Genomic DNA, 17928 nt, shown 5'->3' with positions numbered 1-17928 from the left:
TATTTTAAGGTGTAGCCGTGTCTATCGTTATTTTTCGGGGAAATTTGCCTATTTGTATTTTAAGGTGTAGCTTTGGTAATCGTTATTTTCGGGGAAATATGCCTATTTGTATTATAAGATGTAGCCGTGATAATCGTTATTTTCCGGGGAAATTTGCCTATTTGTATTTAAAGATGTAGCCGTGGTAATCGTTATTTTCCGGGATATTTGCTTATTTGTATTTTAAGATGTAGCCGTGGTAATCGTTATTTTCCGGGGAAATTTGACTATTTGTATTTTAAGGTGTAGCCGTGGTAATCGTTATTTTCCGGGGAAATTTGCCTATTTGTATTTAAAGATGTAGCTGTGGTAATCGTTATTTTCCGGGGAAATTTGACTATTTGTATTTTAAGGTGTAGCCGTGGTAATCGTTATTTTTCGGGGAAAAATTGCCTATTTGTATTTTAAGGTGTAGCCGTGGTAATCTTTTTTTTTGGGAAATTTGCTTATTTGTATTTTAAGGTGTAGCCGTGTCTATCGTTATTTTTCGGGGAAATTTGCCTATTTGTATTTTAAGGTGTAGCTTTGGTAATCGTTATTTTCGGGGAAATTTGACTATTTGTATTTTAAGGTGTAGCCGTGGTAATCGTTATTTTCCGGGGAAATTTGCCTATTTGTATTTAAAGATGTAGCTGTGGTAATCGTTATTTTCCGGGGAAATTTGACTATTTGTATTTTAAGGTGTAGCCGTGGTAATCGTTATTTTTCGGGGAAATTTGCCTATTTGTATTTTAAGGTGTAGCCGTGGTAATCTTTTTTTTTTTGGGAAATTTGCTTATTTGTATTTTAAGGTGTAGCCGTGTCTATCGTTATTTTTCGGGGAAATTTGCCTATTTGTATTTTAAGGTGTAGCCGTGGTAATCGTAATTTTTCGGGGAAATTTGCCTATTTGTATTTTAAGGTGTAGCCGTGGTAATCGTTATTTTCCGGGTAAATTTGAATATTTGTATTAAAAGGTGTAGCCGTGGTAATCGTTATTTTCCAGGGAAATTAGCCTATTTGTATTTTAAGGTGTAGCCAAGGTAATCGTTATTTTAAAGGGAAATATGCCTATTTGTATTTTAAGATGTAGCCGTGGTTATCGTTATTTTCCAGGGAAATTTGCCTATTTGTATTTTAAGGTGTAGCCGTCGTAATCGTTATTTTCGGGGAAATAAGTCTATTTGTATTATAAGATGAAGCCGTGATAATCGTTATTTTCCGGGGAAATTAGCATATTTGTATTTTAAGATGTAGCCGTGGTAATCGTTATTTTCCAGGGAAATTTGCCTATTTGTATTTTAAGGTGTAGCCGTGGTAATCGTTATTTTCCGGGATATTTGCTTATTTGTATTTTAAGATGTAGCCGTGGTAATCGTTATTTTCCGGGGAAATTTGACTATTTGTATTTTAAGGTGTAGCCGTGGTAATCGTTATTTTCCGGGGAAATTTGCCTATTTGTATTTTAAGATATAGCTGTGGTAATCGTTATTTTCCGGGGAAATTTGACTATTTGTATTTTAAGGTGTAGCCGTGGTAATCGTTTTTTTTTCGGGGAAATTTGCCTATTTGTATTTTAAGATGTAGCCGTGGTAATCGTTATTTTCCGGGGAAATTTGCCTATTTGTATTTTAAGATGTAGCCGTGGTTATCGTTATTTTCCGGGGAAATTTGCCTATTTGTATTTTAAGGTGTAGCCGTGGTAATCGTAATTTTTCGGGGAAATTTGCCTATTTGTATTTTAAGGTGTAGCCGTGGCAATCGTTATTTTCCGGGTAAATTTGAATATTTGTATTATAAGGTGTAGCCGTGGTAATCGTTATTTTCCAGGGAAATTAGCCTATTTGTATTTTAAGGTGTAGCCAAGGTAATCGTTATTTTAAAGGGAAATATGCCTATTTGTATTTTAAGATGTAGCCGTGGTTATCGTTATTTTCCAGGGAAATTTGCCTATTTGTATTTTAAGGTGTAGCCGTCGTAATCGTTATTTTCCGGGGAAATTTGCCTATTTGTATTTTAAGGTGTAGCCGTGGTAATCGTTTTTTTTGGGGAAATTTGCTTATTTGTATTTTAAGGTGTAGCCGTGGTAATCGTTATTTTCCGGGGAAATTTGCCTATTTGTATTTTAAGATGTAGCCGTGGTTATCGTTATTTTCCGGGGAAATTTGCCTATTTGTATTTTAAGGTGTAGCCGTGGTAATCGTAATTTTTCGGGGAAATTTGCCTATTTGTATTTTAAGGTGTAGCCGTGGTAATCGTTATTTTCCGGGTAATTTTGAATATTTGTATTATAAGGTGTAGCCGTGGTAATCGTTATTTTCCAGGGAAATTAGCCTATTTGTATTTTAAGGTGTAGCCAAGGTAATCGTTATTTTAAAGGGAAATATGCCTATTTGTATTTTAAGATGTAGCCGTGGTTATCGTTATTTTCCAGGGAAATTTGCCTATTTGTATTTTAAGGTGTAGCCGTCGTAATCGTTATTTTCCGGGGAAATTTACCTATTTGTATTTTAAGGTGTAGCCGTGGTAATCGTTTTTTTTTGGGGAAATTTGCTTATTTGTATTTTAAGGTGTAGCCGTGTCTATCGTTATTTTTCGGGGAAATTTGCCTATTTGTATTTTAAGGTGTAGCTTTGGTAATCGTTATTTTCGGGGAAATATGCCTATTTGTATTATAAGATGTAGCCGTGATAATCGTTATTTTCCGGGAAATTTGCTTATTTGTATTTTAAGATGTAGCCGTGGTAATCGTTATTTTCCGGGGAAATATGCCTATTTGTATTATAAGATGTAGCCGTGATAATCGTTATTTTTTGGGGAAATTACCATATTTGTATTTGAAGATGTAGCCGTGGTAATCGTTATTTTCCAGGGAAATTTGCCTATTTGTATTTTAAGGCGTAGCCGTGGTAATCGTTATTTTCCGGGATATTTGCTTATTTGTATTTTAAGATGTAGCCGTGGTAATCGTTATTTTCCGGGGAAATTTGACTATTTGTATTTTAAGGTGTAGCCGTGGTAATCGTTATTTTCCGGGGAAATTTGCCTATTTGTATTTAAAGATGTAGCTGTGGTAATCGTTATTTTCCGGGGAAATTTGACTATTTGTATTTTAAGGTGTAGCCGTGGTAATCGTTATTTTTCGGGGAAATTTGCCTATTTGTATTTTAAGGTGTAGCCGTGGTAATCTTTTTTTTTGGGAAATTTGCTTATTTGTATTTTAAGGTGTAGCCGTGTCTATCGTTATTTTTCGGGGAAATTTGCCTATTTGTATTTTAAGGTGTAGCTTTGGTAATCGTTATTTTCGGGGAAATATGTCTATTTGTATTATAAGATGTAGCCGTGATAATCGTTATTTTCCGGGGAAATTAGCATATTTGTATTTTAAGATGTAGCCGTGGTAATCGTTATTTTCCAGGGAAATTTGCCTATTTGTATTTTAAGGTGTAGCCGTGGTAATCGTTATTTTCCGGGATATTTGCTTATTTGTATTTTAAGATGTAGCCGTGGTAATCGTTATTTTCCGGGGAAATTTGACTATTTGTATTTTAAGGTGTAGCCGTGGTAATCGTTATTTTCCGGGGAAATTTGCCTATTTGTATTTTAAGATGTAGCTGTGGTAATCGTTATTTTGCGGGGAAATTTGACTATTTGTATTTTAAGGTGTAGCCGTGGTAATCGTTTTTTTTTCGGGGAAATTTGCCTATTTGTATTTTAAGATGTAGCCGTGGTAATCGTTATTTTCCGGGGAAATTTGCCTATTTGTATTTTAAGATGTAGCCGTGGTTATCGTTATTTTCCGGGGAAATTTGCCTATTTGTATTTTAAGGTGTAGCCGTGGTAATCGTAATTTTTCGGGTAAATTTGCCTATTTGTATTTTAAGGTGTAGCCGTGGCAATCGTTATTTTCCGGGTAAATTTGAATATTTGTATTATAAGGTGTAGCCGTGGTAATCGTTATTTTCCAGGGAAATTAGCCTATTTGTATTTTAAGGTGTAGCCAAGGTAATCGTTATTTTAAAGGGAAATATGCCTATTTGTATTTTAAGATGTAGCCGTGGTTATCGTTATTTTCCAGGGAAATTTGCCTATTTGTATTTTAAGGTGTAGCCGTCGTAATCGTTATTTTCCGGGGAAATTTGCCTATTTGTATTTTAAGATGTAGCCGTGTAATCGTTATTTTCCGGGAAAATTTACCTATTTGTATTTTAAGGTGTAGCCGTGGTAATCGTTTTTTTTGGGGAAATTTGCTTATTTGTATTTTAAGGTGTAGCCGTGTCTATCGTTATTTTTCGGGGAAATTTGCCTATTTGTATTTTAAGGTGTAGCTTTGGTAATCGTTATTTTCGGGGAAATATGCCTATTTGTATTATAAGATGTCGCCGTGATAATCGTTATTTTCCGGGAAATTTGCTTATTTGTATTTTAAGATGTAGCCGTGGTAATCGTTATTTTCCGGGGAAATATGCCTATTTGTATTATAAGATGTAGCCGTGATAATCGTTATTTTTTGGGGAAATTACCATATTTGTATTTGAAGATGTAGCCGTGGTAATCGTTATTTTCCAGGGAAATTTGCCTATTTGTATTTTAAGGCGTAGCCGTGGTAATCGTTATTTTCCGGGATATTTGCTTATTTGTATTTTAAGATGTAGCCGTGGTAATCGTTATTTTCCGGGGAAATTTGACTATTTGTATTTTAAGGTGTAGCCGTGGTAATCGTTATTTTCCGGGGAAATTTGCCTATTTGTATTTTAAGATGTAGCTGTGGTAATCGTTATTTTCCGGGGAAATTTGACTATTTGTATTTTAAGGTGTAGCCGTGGTAATCGTTTTTTTTTGGGAAATTTGCTTATTTGTATTTTAAGGTGTAGCCGTGTCTATCGTTATTTTTCGGGGAAATTTGCCTATTTGTATTTTAAGGTGTAGCTTTGGTAATCGTTATTTTCGGGGAAATATGCCTATTTGTATTATAAGATGTAGCCGTGATAATCGTTATTTTCCGTGGAAATTAGCATATTTGTATTTTAAGATGTAGCCGTGGTAATCGTTATTTTCCAGGGAAATTTGCCTATTTGTATTTTAAGGTGTAGCCGTGGTAATCGTTATTTTCCGGGATATTTGCTTATTTGTATTTTAAGATGTAGCCGTGGTAATCGTTATTTTCCGGGGAAATTTGACTATTTGTATTTTAAGGTGTAGCCGTGGTAATCGTTATTTTCGGGGAAATTTGCCTATTTGTATTTTAAGGTTTAGCCGTGGTAATCGTTATTTTCGGGGAAATTTGACTATTTGTATTATAAGATGTAGCCGTGATAATCGTTATTTTTCGGGGAAATTTGCCTATTTGTATTATAAGATGTAGCCGTGATAATCGTTATTTTCCGGGGAAATTAGCATATTTGTATTTTAAGGTGTAGCCGTGGTAATCGTTATTTTCCGGGGAAATTTGCCTATTTGTATTTTAAGGTGTAGCTTTGGTAATCGTTATTTTCGGGGAAATATGCCTATTTGTATTATAAGATGTAGCCGTGATAATCGTTATTTTCCGGGGAAATTAGCATATTTGTATTTTAAGATGTAGCCGTGGTAATCGTTATTTTCCGGGAAATTTGCTTATTTGTATTTTAAGATGTAGCCGTGGTAATCGTTATTTTCCGGGGAAATATGCCTATTTGTATTATAAGATGTAGCCGTGATAATCGTTATTTTTTGGGGAAATTACCATATTTGTATTTGAAGATGTAGCCGTGGTAATCGTTATTTTTCGGGGAAATTTGACTATTTGTATTTTAAGGTGTAGCCGTGGTAATCGTTATTTTCTGGGGAAATTTGCCTATTTGTATTTTAAGATGTAGCTGTGGTAATCGTTATTTTCCGGGGAAATTTGACTATTTGTATTTTAAGGTGTAGCCATGGTAATCGTTATTTTTCGGGGAAATTTGCCTATTTGTATTTTAAGGTGTAGCCGTGGTAATCGTTTTTTTTGGGAAATTTGCTTATTTGTATTTTAAGGTGTAGCCGTGTCTATCGTTATTTTTCGGGGAAATTTGCCTATTTGTATTTTAAGGTGTAGCTTTGGTAATCGTTATTTTCGGGGAAATATGCCTATTTGTATTATAAGATGTAGCCGTGATAATCGTTATTTTCCGGGGAAATTAGCATATTTGTATTTTAAGATGTAGCCGTGGTAATCGTTATTTTCCAGGGAAATTTGCCTATTTGTATTTTAAGGTGTAGCCGTGGTAATCGTTATTTTCCGGGATATTTGCTTATTTGTATTTTAAGATGTAGCCGTGGTAATCGTTATTTTCCGGGGAAATTTGACTATTTGTATTTTAAGGTGTAGCCGTGTTAATCGTTATTTTCCGGGGAAATTTGCCTATTTGTATTTTAAGATGTAGCTGTGGTAATCGTTATTTTCCGGGGAAATTTGACTATTTGTATTTTAAGATGTAGCCGTGGTAATCGTTATTTTCCGGGGAAATTTGCCTATTTGTATTTTAAGATGTAGCCGTGGTTATCGTTATTTTCCGGGGAAATTTGCCTATTTGTATTTTAAGGTGTAGCCGTGGTAATCGTTATTTTTCGGGGAAATTTGCCTATTTGTATTTTAAGGTGTAGCCGTGGCAATCGTTATTTTCCGGGTAAATTTGAATATTTGTATTATAAGGTGTAGCCGTGGTAATCGTTATTTTCCAGGGAAATTAGCCTATTTGTATTTTAAGGTGTAGCCAAGGTAATCGTTATTTTAAAGGGAAATATGCCTATTTGTATTTTAAGATGTAGCCGTGGTTATCGTTATTTTCCAGGGAAATTTGCCTATTTGTATTTTAAGGTGTAGCCGTCGTAATCGTTATTTTCCGGCGAAATTTGCCTATTTGTATTTTAAGATGTAGCCGTGTAATCGTTATTTTCCGGGAAAATTTACCTATTTGTATTTTAAGGTGTAGCCGTGGTAATCGTTTTTTTTTGGGAAATTTGCTTATTTGTATTTTAAGGTGTAGCCGTGTCTATCGTTATTTTTCGGGGAAATTTGCCTATTTGTATTTAAAGGTGTAGCTTTGGTAATCTTTATTTTCGGGGAAATATGCCTATTTGTATTATAAGATGTAGCCATGATAATCGTTATTTTCCGGGGAAATTAGCATATTTGTATTTTAAGATGTAGCCGTGGTAATCGTTATTTTCCGGGAAATTTGCTTATTTGTATTTTAAGATGTAGCCGTGGTAATCGTTATTTTCCGGGGAAATATGCCTATTTGTATTATAAGATGTAGCCGTGATAATTGTTATTTTTTGGGGAAATTACCATATTTGTATTTGAAGATGTAGCCGTGGTAATCGTTATTTTCCAGGGAAATTTGCCTATTTGTATTTTAAGGTGTAGCCGTGGTAATCGTTATTTTCCGGGATATTTGCTTATTTGTATTTTAAGATGTAGCCGTGGTAATCGTTATTTTCCGGGGAAATTTGACTATTTGTATTTTAAGGTGTAGCCGTGGTAATCGTTATTTTCCGGGGAAATTTGCCTATTTGTATTTTAAGATGTAGCTGTGGTAATCGTTATTTTCCGGGGAAATTTGACTATTTGTATTTTAAGGTGTAGCCGTGGTAATCGTTATTTTTCGGGGAAATTTGCCTATTTGTATTTTAAGGTGTAGCCGTGGTAATCGTTTTTTTTGGGAAATTTGCTTATTTGTATTTTAAGGTGTAGCCGTGTCTATCGTTATTTTTCGGGGAAATTTGCCTATTTGTATTTTAAGGTGTAGCTTTGGTTATCGTTATTTTCGGGGAAATATGCCTATTTGTATTATAAGATGTAGCCGTGATAATCGTTATTTTCCGGGGAAATTAGCATATTTGTATTTTAAGATGAAGCCGTGGTAATCGTTATTTTCCAGGGAAATTTGCCTATTTGTATTTTAAGGTGTAGCCGTGGTAATCGTTATTTTCCGGGATATTTGCTTATTTGTATTTTCAGATGTAGCCGTGGTAATCGTTATTTTCCGGGGAAATTTGACTATTTGTATTTTAAGGTGTAGCCGTGGTAATCGTTATTTTCCGGGGAAAATTGCCTATTTGTATTTTAAGATGTAGCCGTGGTAATCGTTATTTTTCGGGGAAATTTGCCTATTTGTATTTTAAGGTTTAGCCGTGGTAATCGTTATTTTCGGGGAAATTTGACTATTTGTATTATAAGATGTAGCCGTGATAATCGTTATTTTTCGGGGAAATTTGCCTATTTGTATTATAAGATGTAGCCGTGATAATCGTTATTTTCCGGGGAAATTAGCATATTTGTATTTTAAGGTGTAGCCGTGGTAATCGTTATTTTCCGGGGAAATTTGCCTATTTGTATTTTAAGGTGTAGCTTTGGTAATCGTTATTTTCGGGGAAATATGCCTATTTGTATTATAAGATGTAGCCGTGATAATCGTTATTTTTTGGGGAAATTACCATATTTGTATTTGAAGATGTAGCCGTGGTAATCGTTATTTTCCAGGGAAATTTGCCTATTTGTATTTTAAGGTGTAGCCGTGGTGATCTTTATTTTCCGGGAAATTTGCCTATTTGTATTTTAAGGTGTAGCCGTCGTAATCGTTATTTTCCGGGGAAATATGCCTATTTGTATTTTAAGATGTAGCCATGGTAATCGATATTTTCCGGGGAAATTTACCTATTTGTATTTTAAGGTGTAGCCGTGGTAATCGTTATTTTCCGGGGAAATTTGCCTATTTTTGATTTAAGGTGTAGCCGTGGTAATCGTTATTTTCCGGGGAAATTTGCCTATTTGTATTTTAAGGTGTAGCTTTGGTAATCATTATTTTCGGGGAAATTTGCCTATTTGTATTTTAAGGTGTAGCCGTGGTTATCGTTATTTTCCGGGGAAATATGCCTATTTGTATTATAAGATGTAGCCGTGACAATCGTTATTTTTTGGGGAAATTACCATATTTGTATTTGAAGATGTAGCCGTGGTAATCGTTATTTTCCAGGGAAATTTGCCTATTTGTATTTTAAGGTGTAGCCGTGGTAATCTTAATTTTCCGGGAAATTTGCTTATTTGTATTTTAAGATGTAGCCGAGGTAATCGTTATTTTCCGGGGAAATTTGACTATTTGTATTTTAAGGTGTAGCCGTGGTAATCGTTATTTTCCGGGGAAATTTGCCTATTTGTATTTTAAGATGTAGCCGTGGTAATCGTTATTTTCCAGGGAAATTTGCCTATTTGTATTTTAAGGTGTAGCCGTGGTGATCTTTATTTTCCGGGAAATTTGCTTATTTGTATTTTAAGGTGTAGCCGTCGTAATCGTTTTTTTCCGGGGAAATATGCCTATTTGTATTTTAAGATGTAGCCATGGTAATCGATATTTTCCGGGGAAATTTACCTATTTGTATTTTAAGGTGTAGCCGTGGTAATCGTTTTTTTCCGGGGAAATTTGCTTTTTTTTGATTTAAGGTGTAGCCGTGGTAATCGTTATTTTCCGGGGAAATTTGCCTATTTGTATTTTAAGGTGTAGCTTTGGTAATCATTATTTTCGGGGAAATTTGCCTATTTGTATTTTAAGGTGTAGCCGTGGTTATCGTTATTTTCCGGGGAAATATGCCTATTTGTATTATAAGATGTAGCCGTGATAATCGTTATTTTCCGGGGAAATTTGCCTATTTGTATTTTAAGGTGTAGCCGTGGTAATCTTTATTTTCCGGGAAATTTGCTTATTTGTATTTTAAGATGTAGCCGAGGTAATCGTTATTTTCCGGGGAAATTTGACTATTTGTATTTTAAGGTGTAGCCGTGGTAATCGTTATTTTTCGGGGAAATTTGCCTATTTGTATTTTAAGGTGTAGCCGTGTCTATCGTTATTTTTCGGGGAAATTTGCCTATTTGTATTTTAAGGTGTAGCTTTGGTAATCGTTATTTTCGGGGAAATATGCCTATTTGTATTATAAGATGTAGCCGTGATAATCGTTATTTTCCGTGGAAATTAGCATATTTGTATTTTAAGATGTAGCCGTGGTAATCGTTATTTTCCAGGGAAATTTGCCTATTTGTATTTTAAGGTGTAGCCGTGGTAATCGTTATTTTCCGGGATATTTGCTTATTTGTATTTTAAGATGTAGCCGTGGTAATCGTTATTTTCCGGGGAAATTTGACTATTTGTATTTTAAGGTGTAGCCGTGGTAATCGTTATTTTCGGGGAAATTTGCCTATTTGTTTTTTAAGGTTTAGCCGTGGTAATCGTTATTTTCGGGGAAATTTGACTATTTGTATTATAAGATGTAGCCGTGATAATCGTTATTTTTCGGGGAAATTTGCCTATTTGTATTATAAGATGTAGCCGTGATAATCGTTATTTTCCGGGGAAATTAGCATATTTGTATTTTAAGGTGTAGCCGTGGTAATCGTTATTTTCCGGGGAAATTTGCCTATTTGTATTTTAAGGTGTAGCTTTGGTAATCGTTATTTTCGGGGAAATATGCCTATTTGTATTATAAGATGTAGCCGTGATAATCGTTATTTTCCGGGGAAATTAGCATATTTGTATTTTAAGATGTAGCCGTGGTAATCGTTATTTTCCGGGAAATTTGCTTATTTGTATTTTAAGAATAGCCGTGGTAATCGTTATTTTCCGGGGAAATATGCCTATTTGTATTATAAGATGTAGCCGTGATAATCGTTATTTTTTGGGGAAATTACCATATTTGTATTTGAAGATGTAGCCGTGGTAATCGTTATTTTCCGGGGAAATTTGACTATTTGTATTTTAAGGTGTAGCCGTGGTAATCGTTATTTTCTGGGGAAATTTGCCTATTTGTATTTTAAGATGTAGCTGTGGTAATCGTTATTTTCCGGGGAAATTTGACTATTTGTATTTTAAGGTGTAGCCGTGGTAATCGTTATTTTTCGGGGAAATTTGCCTATTTGTATTTTAAGGTGTAGCCGTGGTAATCGTTTTTTTTTGGGAAATTTGCTTATTTGTATTTTAAGGTGTAGCCGTGTCTATCGTTATTTTTCGGGGAAATTTGCCTATTTGTATTTTAAGGTGTAGCTTTGGTAATCGTTATTTTCGGGGAAATATGCCTATTTGTATTATAAGATGTAGCCGTGATAATCGTTATTTTCCGGGGAAATTAGCATATTTGTATTTTAAGATGTAGCCGTGGTAATCGTTATTTTCCAGGGAAATTTGCCTATTTGTATTTTAAGGTGTAGCCGTGGTAATCGTTATTTTCCGGGATATTTGCTTATTTGTATTTTCAGATGTAGCCGTGGTAATCGTTATTTTCCGGGGAAATTTGACTATTTGTATTTTAAGGTGTAGCCGTGGTAATCGTTATTTTCCGGGGAAATTTGCCTATTTGTATTTTAAGATGTAGCTGTGGTAATCGTTATTTTCCGGGGAAATTTGACTATTTGTATTTTAAGGTGTAGCCGTGGTAATCGTTTTTTTTTCGGGGAAATTTGCCTATTTGTATTTTAAGATGTAGCCGTGGTAATCGTTATTTTCCGGGGAAATTTGCCTATTTGTATTTTAAGATGTAGCCGTGGTTATCGTTATTTTCCGGGGAAATTTGCCTATTTGTATTTTAAGGTGTAGCCGTGGTAATCGTTATTTTTCGGGGAAATTTGCCTATTTGTATTTTAAGGTGTAGCCGTGGCAATCGTTATTTTCCGGGTAAATTTGAATATTTGTATTATAAGGTGTAGCCGTGGTAATCGTTATTTTCCAGAGAAATTAGCCTATTTGTATTTTAAGGTGTAGCCAAGGTAATCGTTATTTTAAAGGGAAATATGCCTATTTGTATTTTAAGATGTAGCCGTGGTTATCGTTATTTTCCAGGGAAATTTGCCTATTTGTATTTTAAGGTGTAGCCGTGTAATCGTTATTTTCCGGGAAAATTTACCTATTTGTATTTTAAGGTGTAGCCGTGGTAATCGTTTTTTTTGGGGAAATTTGCTTATTTGTATTTTAAGGTGTAGCCGTGTCTATCGTTATTTTTCGGGGAAATTTGCCTATTTGTATTTTAAGGTGTAGCTTTGGTAATCGTTATTTTCGGGGAAATATGCCTATTTGTATTATAAGATGTAGCCGTGATAATCGTTATTTTCCGGGGCAATTAGCATATTTGTATTTTAAGATGTAGCCGTGGTAATCGTTATTTTCCGGGAAATTTGCTTATTTGTATTTTAAGATGTAGCCGTGGTAATCGTTATTTTCCGGGGAAATATGCCTATTTGTATTATAAGATGTAGCCGTGATAATTGTTATTTTTTGGGGAAATTACCATATTTGTATTTGAAGATGTAGCCGTGGTAATCGTTATTTTCCAGGGAAATTTGCCTATTTGTATTTTAAGGTGTAGCCGTGGTAATCGTTATTTTCCGGGATATTTGCTTATTTGTATTTTAAGATGTAGCCGTGGTAATCGTTATTTTCCGGGGAAATTTGACTATTTGTATTTTAAGGTGTAGCCGTGGTAATCGTTATTTTCCGGGGAAATTTGCCTATTTGTATTTTAAGATGTAGCTGTGGTAATCGTTATTTTCCGGGGAAATTTGACTATTTGTATTTTAAGATGTAGCCGTGGTAATCGTTATTTTTCGGGGAAATTTGCCTATTTGTATTTTAAGGTGTAGCCGTGGTAATCGTTTTTTTTTGGGAAATTTGCTTATTTGTATTTTAAGGTGTAGCCGTGTCTATCGTTATTTTTCGGGGAAATTTGCCTATTTGTATTTTAAGGTGTAGCTTTGGTAATCGTTATTTTCGGGGAAATATGCCTATTTGTATTATAAGATGTAGCAGTGATAATCGTTATTTTCCGGGGAAATTAGCATATTTGTATTTTAAGATGAAGCCGTGGTAATCGTTATTTTCCAGGGAAATTTGCCTATTTGTATTTTAAGGTGTAGCCGTGGTAATCGTTATTTTCCGGGATATTTGCTTATTTGTATTTTCAGATGTAGCCGTGGTAATCGTTATTTTCCGGGGAAATTTGACTATTTGTATTTTAAGGTGTAGCCGTGGTAATCGTTATTTTCCGGGGAAAATTGCCTATTTGTATTTTAAGATGTAGCCGTGGTAATCGTTATTTTTCGGGGAAATTTGCCTATTTGTATTTTAAGGTTTAGCCGTGGTAATCGTTATTTTCGGGGAAATTTGACTATTTGTATTATAAGATGTAGCCGTGATAATCGTTATTTTTCGGGGAAATTTGCCTATTTGTATTATAAGATGTAGCCGTGATAATCGTTATTTTCCGGGGAAATTAGCATATTTGTATTTTAAGGTGTAGCCGTGGTAATCGTTATTTTCCGGGGAAATTTGCCTATTTGTATTTTAAGGTGTAGCTTTGGTAATCGTTATTTTCGGGGAAATATGCCTATTTGTATTATAAGATGTAGCCGTGATAATCGTTATTTTTTGGGGAAATTACCATATTTGTATTTGAAGATGTAGCCGTGGTAATCGTTATTTTCCAGGGAAATTTGCCTATTTGTATTTTAAGGTGTAGCCGTGGTGATCTTTATTTTCCGGGAAATTTGCCTATTTGTATTTTAAGGTGTAGCCGTCGTAATCGTTATTTTCCGGGGAAATATGCCTATTTGTATTTTAAGATGTAGCAATGGTAATCGATATTTTCCGGGGAAATTTACCTATTTGTATTTTAAGGTGTAGCCGTGGTAATCGTTATTTTCCGGGGAAATTTGCCTATTTTTGATTTAAGGTGTAGCCGTGGTAATCGTTATTTTCCGGGGAAATTTGCCTATTTGTATTTTAAGGTGTAGCTTTGGTAATCATTATTTTCGGGGAAATTTGCCTATTTGTATTTTAAGGTGTAGCCGTGGTTATCGTTATTTTCCGGGGAAATATGCCTATTTGTATTATAAGATGTAGCCGTGACAATCGTTATTTTTTGGGGAAATTACCATATTTGTATTTGAAGATGTAGCCGTGGTAATCGTTATTTTCCAGGGAAATTTGCCTATTTGTATTTTAAGGTGTAGCCGTGGTAATCTTAATTTTCCGGGAAATTTGCTTATTTGTATTTTAAGATGTAGCCGTGGTTATCGTTATTTTCCGGGGAAATATGCCTATTTGTATTATAAGATGTAGCCGTGACAATCGTTATTTTTTGGGGAAATTACCATATTTGTATTTGAAGATGTAGCCGTGATAATCGTTATTTTCCGGGGAAATTAGCATATTTGTATTTTAAGGTGTAGCCGTGGTAATCGTTATTTTCCGGGGAAATTTGCCTATTTGTATTTTAAGGTGTAGCTTTGGTAATCGTTATTTTCGGGGAAATATGCCTATTTGTATTATAAGATGTAGCCGTGATAATCGTTATTTTCCGGGGAAATTAGCATATTTGTATTTTAAGATGTAGCCGTGGTAATCGTTATTTTCCGGGAAATTTGCTTATTTGTATTTTAAGAATAGCCGTGGTAATCGTTATTTTCCGGGGAAATATGCCTATTTGTATTATAAGATGTAGCCGTGATAATCGTTATTTTTTGGGGAAATTACCATATTTGTATTTGAAGATGTAGCCGTGGTAATCGTTATTTTCCGGGGAAATTTGACTATTTGTATTTTAAGGTGTAGCCGTGGTAATCGTTATTTTCTGGGGAAATTTGCCTATTTGTATTTTAAGATGTAGCTGTGGTAATCGTTATTTTCCGGGGAAATTTGACTATTTGTATTTTAAGGTGTAGCCGTGGTAATCGTTATTTTTCGGGGAAATTTGCCTATTTGTATTTTAAGGTGTAGCCGTGGTAATCGTTTTTTTTTGGGAAATTTGCTTATTTGTATTTTAAGGTGTAGCCGTGTCTATCGTTATTTTTCGGGGAAATTTGCCTATTTGTATTTTAAGGTGTAGCTTTGGTAATCGTTATTTTCGGTTAAATATGCCTATTTGTATTATAAGATGTAGCCGTGATAATCGTTATTTTCCGGGGAAATTAGCATATTTGTATTTTAAGATGTAGCCGTGGTAATCGTTATTTTCCAGGGAAATTTGCCTATTTGTATTTTAAGGTGTAGCCGTGGTAATCGTTATTTTCCGGGATATTTGCTTATTTGTATTTTAAGATGTAGCCGTGGTAATCGTTATTTTCCGGGGAAATTTGACTATTTGTATTTTAAGGTGTAGCCGTGGTAATCGTTATTTTCCGGGGAAATTTGCCTATTTGTATTTTAAGATGTAGCTGTGGTAATCGTTATTTTCCGGGGAAATTTGACTATTTGTATTTTAAGGTGTAGCCGTGGTAATCGTTTTTTTTCGGGGAAATTTGCCTATTTGTATTTTAAGATGTAGCCGTGGTAATCGTTATTTTCCGGGGAAATTTGCCTATTTGTATTTTAAGATGTAGCCGTGGTTATCGTTATTTTCCGGGGAAATTTGCCTATTTGTATTTTAAGGTGTAGCCGTGGTAATCGTTATTTTTCGGGGAAATTTGCCTATTTGTATTTTAAGGTGTAGCCGTGGCAATCGTTATTTTCCGGGTAAATTTGAATATTTGTATTATAAGGTGTAGCCGTGGTAATCGTTATTTTCCAGGGAAATTAGCCTATTTGTATTTTAAGGTGTAGCCAAGGTAATCGTTATTTTAAAGGGAAATATGCCTATTTGTATTTTAAGATGTAGCCGTGGTTATCGTTATTTTCCAGGGAAATTTGCCTATTTGTATTTTAAGGTGTAGCCGTCGTAATCGTTATTTTCCGGCGAAATTTGCCTATTTGTATTTTAAGATGTAGCCATGTAATCGTTATTTTCCGGGAAAATTTACCTATTTGTATTTTAAGGTGTAGCCGTGGTAATCGTTTTTTTTGGGGAAATTTGCTTATTTGTATTTTAAGGTGTAGCCGTGTCTATCGTTATTTTTCGGGGAAATTTGCCTATTTGTATTTTAAGGTGTAGCTTTGGTAATCGTTATTTTCGGGGAAATATGCCTATTTGTATTATAAGATGTAGCCGTGATAATCGTTATTTTCCGGGGAAATTAGCATATTTGTATTTTAAGATGTAGCCGTGGTAATCGTTATTTTCCGGGAAATTTGCTTATTTGTATTTTAAGATGTAGCCGTGGTAATCGTTATTTTCCGGGGAAATATGCCTATTTGTGTTATAAGATGTAGCCGTGATAATTGTTATTTTTTGGGGAAATTACCATATTTGTATTTGAAGATGTAGCCGTGGTAATCGTTATTTTCCAGGGAAATTTGCCTATTTGTATTTTAAGGTGTAGCCGTGGTAATCGTTATTTTCCGGGATATTTGCTTATTTGTATTTTAAGATGTAGCCGTGGTAATCGTTATTTTCCGGGGAAATTTGACTATTTGTATTTTAAGGTGTAGCCGTGGTAATCGTTATTTTCCGGGGAAATTTGCCTATTTGTATTTTAAGATGTAGCTGTGGTAATCGTTATTTTCCGGGGAAATTTGACTATTTGTATTTTAAGATGTAGCCGTGGTAATCGTTATTTTTCGGGGAAATTTGCCTATTTGTATTTTAAGGTGTAGCCGTGGTAATCGTTTTTTTTGGGAAATTTGCTTATTTGTATTTTAAGGTGTAGCCGTGTCTATCGTTATTTTTCGGGGAAATTTGCCTATTTGTATTTTAAGGTGTAGCTTTGGTAATCGTTATTTTCGGGGAAATATGCCTATTTGTATTATAAGATGTAGCCGTGATAATCGTTATTTTCCGGGGAAATTAGCATATTTGTATTTTAAGATGAAGCCGTGGTAATCGTTATTTTCCAGGGAAATTTGCCTATTTGTATTTTAAGGTGTAGCCGTGGTAATCGTTATTTTCCGGGGAAATTTGCCTATTTGTATTTTAAGGTGTAGCTTTGGTAATCGTTATTTTCGGGGAAATATGCCTATTTGTATTATAAGATGTAGCCGTGATAATCGTTATTTTCCGGGGAAATTAGCATATTTGTATTTTAAGATGTAGCCGTGGTAATCGTTATTTTCCGGGAAATTTGCTTATTTGTATTTTAAGAATAGCCGTGGTAATCGTTATTTTCCGGGGAAATATGTCTATTTGTATTATAAGATGTAGCCGTGATAATCGTTATTTTTTGGGGAAATTACCATATTTGTATTTGAAGATGTAGCCGTGGTAATCGTTATTTTCCGGGGAAATTTGACTATTTGTATTTTAAGGTGTAGCCGTGGTAATCGTTATTTTCCGGGATATTTGCTTATTTGTATTTTCAGATGTAGCCGTGGTAATCGTTATTTTCCGGGGAAATTTGACTATTTGTATTTTAAGGTGTAGCCGTGGTAATCGTTATTTTCCGGGGAAAATTGCCTATTTGTATTTTAAGATGTAGCCGTGGTAATCGTTATTTTTCGGGGAAATTTGCCTATTTGTATTTTAAGGTTTAGCCGTGGTAATCGTTATTTTCGGGGAAATTTGACTATTTGTATTATAAGATGTAGCCGTGATAATCGTTATTTTTCGGGGAAATTTGCCTATTTGTATTATAAGATGTAGCCGTGATAATCGTTATTTTCCGGGGAAATTAGCATATTTGTATTTTAAGGTGTAGCCGTGGTAATCGTTATTTTCCGGGGAAATTTGCCTATTTGTATTTTAAGGTGTAGCTTTGGTAATCGTTATTTTCGGGGAAATATGCCTATTTGTATTATAAGATGTAGCCGTGATAATCGTTATTTTTTGGGGAAATTACCATATTTGTATTTGAAGATGTAGCCGTGGTAATCGTTATTTTCCAGGGAAATTTGCCTATTTGTATTTTAAGGTGTAGCCGTGGTGATCTTTATTTTCCGGGAAATTTGCCTATTTGTATTTTAAGGTGTAGCCGTCGTAATCGTTATTTTCCGGGGAAATATGCCTATTTGTATTTTAAGATGTAGCCATGGTAATCGATAT

The sequence above is a fragment of the Leiobunum rupestre genome, chromosome 5, assembly GCF_980474605.1.
Source record: "Leiobunum rupestre chromosome 5, qqLeiRupe1.1.hap1, whole genome shotgun sequence".
In the NCBI taxonomy this organism is placed as follows: Eukaryota; Metazoa; Arthropoda; class Arachnida; order Opiliones; family Sclerosomatidae; genus Leiobunum; species Leiobunum rupestre.
The sequence above is the reverse complement of the archived record's forward strand: the minus strand, read 5'-3'. Positions refer to the sequence as shown.